Below are 11,365 nucleotides of genomic sequence, written 5' to 3' on the forward strand. Positions count from 1 at the left end.
AAGGTTAAGAAATCTGGGCCCCAGTGGACCAAGGGGAATACAAGTGCCGATGTTCCTGGGCCTTCTCAGCAAATGCCCTATCAACAGCTCTCTCCAGCTCTACTGATCTCAACTGGAGCAGCACTGAACAGGGAAAGAGGTGGTTTCACAGCTAGTCTAGTCCTGATCCATGTGTGACTTTGTAGGTTCAAATCTACACCCCGAAGTTCACCAGGCATCCAGTGCATTTCATTGAGCACCCGTGTGCTGTGCTCCCACCATGACACACAATGAATGGATGGCTGTATTGGGCACCAGCTTTGCTTTCCACCCCACATTACAATAGGCTAGTCTTTATGTTCACAGCACTCCACTAGGAGCTAGACTGAGACTGCTTTATATAAGTGACCCTGCAGTTATCACAACAGCTTTCACTAACTAATAGGGGGCAAAACTCCATATCCCATTTCCAAATCCTGAGCCATCCAGCTCCCAGAAGTACACTGTCAACTCAAATGGACTGGATTCCCCACTGCCGTGCACCTTGCCTAGACTCTTACACTTGGGCAAACCAGATGTAAACCTAGCATCATGTTTTGTAACCCCTCCCCACGGATGTAAATGACTACACAAGCTGTAAGACAGCTAAGAATCGGGGTCCTAATGTCTTTCTTTTGATCAGATGGCAGACAGTAGCCTGGCTGAGTATGAGAGTACTTCCTTTGATTAAAACCTAATAAACATTCATCCCTTCCCTGATCCCAACAGACCAAACCTAGACAAGCAAAACTCATCGTTGGTGATATATTCCAGCAATCTGTTCCAAAACATTTCACGGAACAATAACAAAACTGCAAGGACTATGGAGCATCAAGAAATAAGCCAATCATTGCATTTGTTTAAAACAAAACTTAGATCATGGAGGACATATCTGTTATTAATGGCAGGTGTTAGGAAGTTACGTATAAAGTGTACACAGATTCTTATCCTTAGCTGTTCCTCAATAAATTGACAAAGACACATCACCACATGAAGAGCAGGAGACAGAGAGAAATTAGATGTTAACCACGTGTTAGCTTCTTAGAATACAGATGCACCATCAGCCGATGAAAAACTACAGAGCGCAGGGAAGCAGATATATCAACGATGAAGCTATCTCCATATAAGGCTAGGAAAACTAAAACACTCACCAAAAGAGAACAAGTTCAAACAGATGGAACGATCATGGTTCAGAGTATTAAACAATGACTGCTGAGCAGAGCTTGAGTGAAATACGAACTAGAAAATAATCTGTCACTGCCCATGAGACGATCGGAGGAGCCAAGGAACTGCTCTGTGGACATATGGTGCTGGAGAGAAACAGTCCTGACACTCTGGAGCTCTGGAGATAGACACCTTGAATGTGCTGAGGTGTCCAAACACATATTTAGGCCATGACCCTGTAAAGGGATCTCTCTGAGACATGTGGACCCCTATGTTTTGGTAGAGCACCACTGGGACTCTAGGTGAGAAAGAGTCTGTATATAGAATGATCCCTTTTCTGGACTGGAGTCTATCCCATTGCCATCTTCATGTTTTCTTTTGCTCCCCCTTCGGTCAGCATCCACCTGTTGTCTCTCATCTTAGATTTACATTGCAAGCTCTTTGGGGCAGGGACCATCTTTCTGTTCTGTGTTGGGGCCGCACCTAGCATTATGGTGTCCTGGTCCCATGACTGGGGCTGCTAGGCACTACCACAATACAAATAATAAATAGTAGTAGTCTTCAGCCAGAATCACTGGATGAGTCCCCATCCCATGATCTCAGTGTGGCTTGAGCACTGGAGAACCTCCAATTGCTGTACAGCCACAGAGAATCTAAGCGCTGGCATTAGTACTTAGACATCAAGGTGATTAGAGCCTTAGAAATACCTTAGCTATAAGGAGATTAGAGGCTGACAAGTGTTGCAATTGTTTACCTCTCTTGATGTGATCTATCAGTGCTGAGGGGGCTGTTAAACAACAAGCAGCCAGCATCCTTATGCTATTTTAAATATGGCCATTAAGATTGCAAAAGCCTGTAATAAAAATAACAAAGAGCCAGATTCTCCGCTGAGCTGAGATTTGCTTGGGGCAGCCATTAGGGAACTGATTATTGCTGTCTGGTTGGATTTGGGCCAGCCCCAGCAGAGCACAGCTAGTAATGGTTCCTCAGGGACCATGCACCACCCGGGAATGGCTGGAAAGCAGGGCACTCTGGCCACACCTTCTCCTAACAGGGGCTACAGAATAAGGGGTGTATCAAGAAAGGTAGGTGGCATTTATATCAACTTTAAACAGCTGAGAACGTCCTCAGTTTGGGGAAATAAATTCTCAAGTGGCCAGATACAATCAGATTTTAGTCCTTTTGTGACACCAGAGCAGTACAAAGGAGGTCAGAGGCAGGGGAGAAAATCTGGCCCTGCGTTACAGCTGGTCAAAGGTTTTCGAACAAGAATTTTTTCAAACAAAAAGTTTGCATTCAAAAACCAAAAAAAATTACCCCCCCCAAAAAAACCTATCAAAATTGTCAGTATTCTGTAAAAAATTCCCTTCCTCTGCCCCCGTTATTTCACCACACACACACACTTTATGAAATTATCATCAAGGCTATTGCATTTTTGTTTACCAAAAATAGGTTCAGTAAACCAAACATTTTGATAAAAATTCCTCCCTGAAAAAAACCTTTAAAATTGCAGTCTTTTTCAAAACATGGGGAAAAAATGGGTTTGCTTTTGACACTCCAAAATAAAAACAACTTCAACATTTTTTGGCAAGGATAGATTTTCATTCTTCCTCCCCCAAGTCTTTAGTGTTCCCTACTTCACTTTGGGTGCCCAGGTTTGGTCTGCTCACCAGATCTGGAGGACTGTATCGTGGTCCTACTGTAAATTCCTCCCGCTGTCTTATCTCAAAATGGTTTCCCTTGCCTCAGCCACCAAAGTGAGACTGGGCTGTCAAGCAGGGTTGCTTACCTCTCCCTATCCGCACATACCAGTAGGTCAGTTTCCCTGCCTCTGCTGGCGATGGATTCAGGAGAATCTGGCGCTTCTTGGTCTCCTGCATGCGTCCTCCCTTTCTGGGGTAACAAAGAGGTCAACATGTAACAAAAGTCCTTTCCCCCTTTCTCCAAGTCCTTAAGTATCTTGCCTGCAGGGGTTTCCACACTCCCTTTTCCCCTCAGTACAAGTGTTCAGCAGTCCTTTGCCCTCCCCAGGCTAAACAGTCCCACATCCATCCATAATCATTTCACCCCTAGAGGGCAGTGGTTTCCAAAGTCCTTCACACTTCATTGCAGGGGGTCTCTGCACCATCTCCACAGATGAGGCCTTAGGAGACCTGTAGTGAGGTCAGCCACCACCCGTGTGCTTCCTCTTAGCAGGGGTGGCTCTGCGATGCCCTCCTAACAATTTCTCCCTCAAAGTGCTTCTTAAACAAACCCACAAAGGTTCTCTTGTCCACTCACCCCCTTTTCTCAGGGGTCCGAGTTTATTCACATAAATAAAGTGCCAAAATAAACCTCAAAGTCCCAAAACACTGTCCATCACTTTTACCCTCTTTCAAGGTCACTCCCAGGCTTTTCCTGCTTGTAGGCTCAGTAGGGAAACCCCAAGCCCCAGGTAGGGTTGCCTACCCTGCAGGATTGTCCTGGAGTCTCCAGGAATTAAAGATTAATCTTTAATTAAAGATTATGTCATGTGATGAAACTTCCAGAAATACGTCCAAACAAAATTGGCAGCCCCAGGTCATTCCCAGCAGTCACCAGTTCACCCTACTCCCAGGCCTTCCTGCTTGGGGCCTTTCCTGCCTTCAGGGGCCACACCCTCCCAGGCCTTGCCCTACATTTCTGGCTCCCAACCTGGTATCCGGGTCGTCCCTGGGGAAGCCTTTCTTTGTTCCTGAGCCTCCCCCTTCATTGCAGCCACCTGCTGCCCTTTATAGGGGATTACCTGATCCACACACACACACACACACCGCCCCCCCATGTGTCTCTTTAGTAATCTGGATTGACTCACCCCAGACCCTCCAGCCCATAAGGGTAAACCATCTTGTTACAAGGCTCATATCCTTTCAGTACTACAGGTGCCAGCCATGGGACCCTAAACCACAATGGGACTCCTGCCCTGCACCCAAAACCTCCCTGTTCTCACAGCCTCTTCCTATATTGCCTGTCTCTTTCAAGGCCTGTTCTCTGTCTCATTGCAGATCTTTAACACAGCTGTCTGGGGCTCCTCCCCAGAATTCCTTAACACAGGCTCCTATCCCAACTCTCTTGCCAGGGGGCAGCAGGAAAGACACCACCCACACCTCTCTGTCTTCCATCTCCAGGTTTCCCCTTCGAGGAGCTGAACAGAGCCTTGTACAGTCTTTTCCACCTTCCTAGCAGGTTTTGCTGTAGCCTGCAATCACCTGATCTGAGAAAAAAGAAAAGGAGTACTTGTGGCACCTTAGAGACTAACCAATTTATTTGAGCATAAGCTTCCGTGAGCTACAGCTCACTTCATCGGATGCATACTGTGGAAAATACAGAAGATGTTTTTATACACAGAAACCATGAAAAAATGGGTGTTTATCACTACAAAAGGTTTTCTCTTCCCCCACCCTACTCTCCTGCTGGTAATAGCTTATCTAAAGTGATCACTCTCCTTACAATCTGATCTGAGAAGAAAGCCAGGCACAGATGGGAGCTGGGCCATGTCTTAAAGGACAGCTCACCCTGTGACAGTACAGTAGTAGAGAACAATGAATATAATTATACAACAGATCAGTAATCCTGCCTAAGCAAAAGCAGAGCTCCAGTTGTATCATCTGTGTAAGGGGTAGTAGTGTACAAATTCAACATCTTTTTCATGAAATTTAACCAAATTATTTTCAGTTTTATTTCAGCCAGTTATGTGGCTCTATTACACAGCATTTTCTAAAAAGGACTGGTTTTCACTGAAAAATGAAAACAAAAGCTTTTTTTTCAGATGGAAAAATTAATCTAGGATTGGAGATTTTGCTGAAAAACTCACTAATGTTCCAATTTTGGGAGTTTTTTGTTTGTTTTTATAAAAGTCTAGTAATGAAATTTTTGTATATTTTGTATTAAAAGAAGAGTGACTCAGAATAGCATACACAGTGCTATTGTGCGGTACACGAATAGCACGTTCAATACAGTGGCTCACATTCTGATCTTTAATGGAATTGTTCTGGATTTACATCAGCGTAACTCTGACCAGAATCTGGCTTACTGCTCCCACATGCAAAAATAAGCTTGAAAAATGAATGAACACACAGCCACCTGGCTTTTTTAATTCACAGGAGCGACATCAGGCCCAGGAATGAGGGGAACTTGTACCATAAGAGCCCTCCCCCAGGAAGCCTTCCACAGACACAGTCCATCACAGAACCACTATATCAAAGAGACGCTGCTCAGGCACATTAATCAAAATCTGACACTCACATATCCCTTCATGATACATGTTTGAGATGATGGAACAGGCAAACACGAAGGCCCAGATCCAAAACACACTGATGTAAATGGAGAGATTCACACTGATTTCAGTGGGGTTAGGATCAGGCTTTGAAGCAAGGACTAATATTCAATCCCTGGCTTATCGGAAATCCAAGCCTATTTTTTAGCCCAGCTCCAGAATCCCTTGATAGCTGCATCATTTAATTTGTCTGGGTTTATATTAAATGCATCTATCCAGTGCTCTGAGCACATGTATATTCCCATCAATGACGAATCTTACACACAGACGCCGAATAAAAAAATATGAACTCTCCCAGCCCCATCAAGAATCAGTCTCCTTCTCAAAAGCGTCAGACAACACACAGGGGTTGCCAGGGCTACCAAGGTCAGAGCAATATAACTCACTGTTGTGTGTGTTATGTGTCCCATTCTGTGCCTGGACTGATCCACAGAAGATACAAGTTTGCTACTGCTTCCAGCTAGGTGATTTAGCTGTATTGGTTTATTATGCTTTAGCGCTGGAGATCCTGGATTTGAGCCAATGACAATAAAATTGACAATTATTACAAAAGTGAGGACTTGTCCAGGGTCAGAAATGCTGTGGGTCTCAGGTGCTCACAACGAGCTGCTTCTATCCAGGGGAAATCTATAAGGCACTGTCCCATGTGTGTTACGCACCTCCCTCTAGTGCAGGGGTAATCAATTATTTTTTGTCAAGGTCCAAATTTCTTTGTCAAGTTATAGACAAGATAAAAATAATACAAAAATAACAATAATTATAATAAAAGTAAATAAAGAGATTTTGTGGTTCGTTCGAAAGCATCTGGCAGCCCGCCTTTGGCCCCCCCGTCTGCCTATTGACTACCCCTGCTCTAGTGGCTAGCCCACAGTAGATATGAGTCTGCTACTGCTTCCAATGAGGGGAGCCAGTCCTTTAGCTCAAGCTGTGGGCTCCGGAAGCCATACTCATGTCTTTTTAGGAAGTGGGGGTGGATTACAAAATTCCTCCCCACTCTAGGAAATGTGTGGATTTCATTACCAAACATGAGGCTTGGTTCAGCTAATTTGTTCAATGAAGTCTTAATTGGCCACTGTTTGATTTCAGCTTCCTCCTCCACTGGGACTTGGACTTCCCGATCTCACAGTAGCTGATAGCACGAAGGGGCGAAATGAGTATGTTTGTGCCTGTGTGCGCATGTGTGCATAGAACTAATTCACCTAGAAGACTCCAGCAAGTGATCAAGACAGTTCTGGGTAGCATTTCCACTGTAAATAAACTACAGGCCCTTTACTCCCCCAAGAGTACTTCATGTGGCCACAAACAGGTGGTATTAAAAATGGCTTTGCATCTTCTAAATTGCAGGAATGCAGAAAAGAAATGTCCTGATGGGACCGGTTATTTTGAAATGGTAAGTTCTTCCCCTTCACAAGACTTTCTGAGTTTGAAAATGGTAGATGTGGCCTCATTATGTAACAACACAATTGATATGAATTGCTTAAAGGAGCTATTCTGTTCCAGCAAGTACATACCATGTTTAGAACAACCATTTATTATATCATTATATTAGGGCCCAGAACAGCTCTTTAAAAAACCAAACAGATCTGCCATTCCATCAAATACAGATTTCTTTTTTTTCCCCAGTACCTAATTATTAAGGAGCCTGTATTTTTCCCCTACCAGTAATACATATTTTATAAACCTCCAGAAAACATTGGGCCAGATCCTGAGCTGGTGTAAATAAGTGCCATTCTATTGACTTTGGTGGAGCTATTTACACTGTTCTAAATAAGGAATAGCCCCACTGCAGTCAATGGGTTTGAGTCTACTTTAACTTATATTGGTGAAATTAATGTCAATAAGGGTAACATTTGTCAAGCTGAGCCTAATTCATTTTTGCCCGCTCTTACAGCAAGTCTTGTGATTTTTGGTGTATTTCTTAAAGCCCCAGCTTCCATAATCAGGAGATTCCATGAGAATCTCAGCTTTCTTTCTTTTTTTTTAAAGTAAGTTTCTCACCCATGTAGTTGTGGAGAAAAACCTAAAGACATGAAGTGAGAGGAACCAAAAGGCTCAGAAACTAGAAGGCAAAGAAAAAGAACCCAAAATTTATTATTCTATCAATCTCATGGCCTGACTCATGACTTTTGAATGCTGGAGGATGGCAATATTGCTAATGCATCATTGTCCTCAGGTTAGGTGCAGGGCGGCCTTCAGGCCCAGGAGCATTCTCCTAGCATAGGGGCCTGAATAGCACTAAGGCGGGGGGTTTTCACGACAAGACAGAGATGAATTGTGGTGCAAGGAAGCATGATTGAGGCAGACATCTGCCTCGATACTTCTGTACCCTTCTATTGAAGCAAGTTAGGATAATCCTCAGAGCTGTACTAGGCTGGGCCAGGGCCAGATTTAGGGGCAGGTGACCCAGGCGACCACCTAAGGTGCCAGACTTGGGGCGGGGGGCACCAGGCTCAGGTGCTGTTTTTGTTGTGGGGGAAATAGAATGTTTGAAGTAAAATCATCCAGGTATTCCATTTGTGGATTCATTTTTCACTAACCTCCTAGAATGTTCTGGACCTTTGTACAATCTCGTGGAACCTTCCACAGATCATGCATGAGCACCAACATCGAGTAGGCTATATAGCACATTACTGCAGCAAAACAATCCAAAACAAATTGATTGACTTTACGGCAAGGAAGGTGCTTGATAACATATTGATGTAGCTCAACAAAGTGAAGTACTATGCCGTAATGATGGACTGCATGCCTGACATTAGTCACAATGAAAATATGCCATTTACAGTAAGATTTGTTGACAATGAGGATGGCTGTATCCAAGTAAAGGAACATTTTATCTGTTTCCGGTTTGTGGACGATTCTCCTGAAAAAGGCCTAACAGTACTGTTTATGAATGTTTTGAATAAGAATAAAATAAAGTTTCAGGACTGCCACTGCCAAGGCTACGACAACAGCATGAAGATGAAAGGAAGAAACAGTGGTATGCAGGCAAGGATCCTTGTGATGAATCCAAGAGTTTTATTCATGCCTTGTGGCTGCCATTCCCTCAACCTGGTTGCGTCAGATGCAGCGTCATCTTCTTTAGATTCACTATCTCTCTTCGGAGTACTGCAAAGGATATACGTCCTGTTTTCAGCATCAACTATCAGCTGCTAAGTGACACTCTCTGGGAGAGCTGCACTGACAGAAAAAGGCCAGTGAGGTACCAAGTGACTGAGATTTACGACACCCTGATGGAACTCGCGCAGTCGAGTAAAGCCAAGGCGGGAATCCGACATGAGGTGCAAAGCCTGGCAAATCAGATCACTGACTTCAAATTTCTGGTCTCAGTTGTGGTTTGGCATGATATCCTGTTCCAAGGAAATGTTGTAAGCAAGGCATTATGAACTCAGTCGATGAACATCGCAATCACTACTACTTTTATGAGAAGCTGCCTTGATTTCATTGTGGCCTACAGAGAAAACAGATTTGAAGATGCCATCACTGCTGCCAAAGAAATGGCTTAAAACTTAGGCATTGAGCCTATCATCAAGGAAACTCATATTCATTGCAAGAAGAAACAGTTTGGTTCCGAGGGCAGAGATTAGGTGATGGGAAGCTCAGAAGAAAAATTCAAGAGGGAGTTTTTTTGCTCACTCCTTGACATTGCTCGAGTGTCCACCAAAGAAAGTTTTGGACAAATGAAGCACCACAAAAAATCCTGGGGATGGGGAAGGGTGGGGTTGTATGATCTTAGTAAGCTGACAGTGGACAGGAAAACACTCAAACAATTCTACGGACCTTCACCAAATGGCTGACACATTGGGAATTTTCGTATATCTATGATAAAGACCACTATGTCAAATTGGACAACATCTGTCACATTTTGCCATATAGGAAGCACTCTCCACTCCAAGTTCTCCAATTCATTCATGATTCAGAGCTGAAGGACACTTTTCCTAATGTGTGGAAAGCTTTGAGGATTCTGCTCATGCTGCCAGTCACAGTTGCGAGTTGTGAGTGGAGCTTTTCAAACCTCAGGCTTATTAAAACATATCTTTGATCAATGATGGCTAATGAGAGACTGACATTGCTTGCTATTTTATCACTTGAAAATGCCACTGGCCAGTCTTTGGATCTCTCTGAAACTTTGCTTCAGTCGTGAGGGCAAAGGCGAGAAAAAGTGACCTCTTGAACAAAAATACTAGGGATAACATTCTAAGGCTGTCACCTATTGTAACTTGCTTAATACTGGTCCACCCAGCATTGGTGCACAGTTCAGTTTCTTGGTGTTAGCACATTTCAGTTATTCTTAAAGTTAAAAAGTTTCTATAAGCTTAGAGGAAACTAATTTTTCTTATTTGCTTATATATGGCATGAATAAATACAGTTTTACAGATCCTAGCATGCAAATTTATTGCCTTATATGACAGGGATAAATCATGAATGTAAATCATGCATCGAAGTAGTGAAATGAGTACAAATGCAATTAAAAATAAGGTATTCAAAAATTTAACAAATGGAGGGGAGGCGCTGAAGACGCTCCTCACTTGGGTTGTCATTTGGTCTAGGGCCGGCCCTGGGCTGGGCCAGCGGCCACCTACAATATGTGCTTCTCTTCTCACTTAGGGTATGTCTATACTGCAACCATAAGGTGTGATTGCAGCTCAAGTAGACCCACCTGAGCTAGTTTTAATCTAAGGCCAGGTCTACACTATAAACATACATGGGTATAACTAAGTCGCTCAGGGGTGTGAGAATATCAACCCCGCCCCCAAGTGTAGATAGTGCTAGGATGATGGGAGAGCTTCTCCCATCAACATAGCTACTGCCTCTCACAGAGGTGGATTAACTAAGCATAGTAGAAGCTCTCCCATCGCCGCTCCAAGACTGTACGTGTAAACAAGCCCTAACCGGATTGAGCACTGGAGCAATGAAGCTGCAGCAGCAAGTGCATCAGTGCAGGCTAGCAGCCTGGTAATTACCCAGGGTTCCAGGCAGGCTTGTACCACTGCTTCAGCTTCACTGCTCTAGTACCCACACTAACTAGGCCAGAGCTAGGTTGGGTATGTCTACATGAGCTTCCATCAGACCCCATGACTGCAGTATAGACAGACCTGTAGGCTGGTGTCAATCCAGAGGCATTTCACTGGTATCAGTGGAGTTACTCTGGTGTCAAGCCAGTGCAAGTGGGAGGACATGTGTTTGATAATTCATTGTAATGTATTCTTTTGTCTGTCCAAAAGCAGCTTTGCTTTCCTATTCCAGCCACGTCAGAGCCTATCAGACAAGTGAACTTTTTAAACTTCGGTTAAAAGGTTCAGATTGGGCTTTCAGGAATTTTGTAACTTTATCCAGCTCCCTCATCCATCCCTAATTTGAAATGAAAAAGCTTAGCAGTGTTGTGGTTTCCTATTGGTCAAGAAAGAATGAACTCCAGGCTTGGACTGTTCCTTATTTGGGAGAGAATGGGTGGATGCAGATAGCAAACCGCACGGATTTTATCCATGCCTATTTGCACTCTTGAGCGGGAATTTTTAATGGCAAGAGCAGCAGCGAGAAAGCTTTCATTTCACAGGAGCAGCTCCATTGTCCGGAATGCCACTCAAAACCTGTGTTTGGGCTCCAGCCAGCCAGTAGGGGATAGAGACACAGAGGCAAACTGTCTCTGCCACTCCTCCCAAAACTGCTGTCTCTGGCAGAAATCCTGGCACCACTAACAGCAAAACTCCCATTGACTTCAGGAGGACCAGAAGTTCACCCTTTCTCCAAACCCTGCCCTCAAGCATAGTTAAAGATCCTGGAGCAGATCCTTAGCTGGTATAAATCAGCAGAGCTATGTTGACCTCCATCAGCTATGCTGATTTACATCAGCTGACCATTGGGCCCAGTTTATGTTATGCCTGTCACTCAGCC

Source organism: Natator depressus, chromosome 2, assembly GCF_965152275.1.
Source record: "Natator depressus isolate rNatDep1 chromosome 2, rNatDep2.hap1, whole genome shotgun sequence".
Taxonomy (NCBI): Eukaryota; Metazoa; Chordata; order Testudines; family Cheloniidae; genus Natator; species Natator depressus.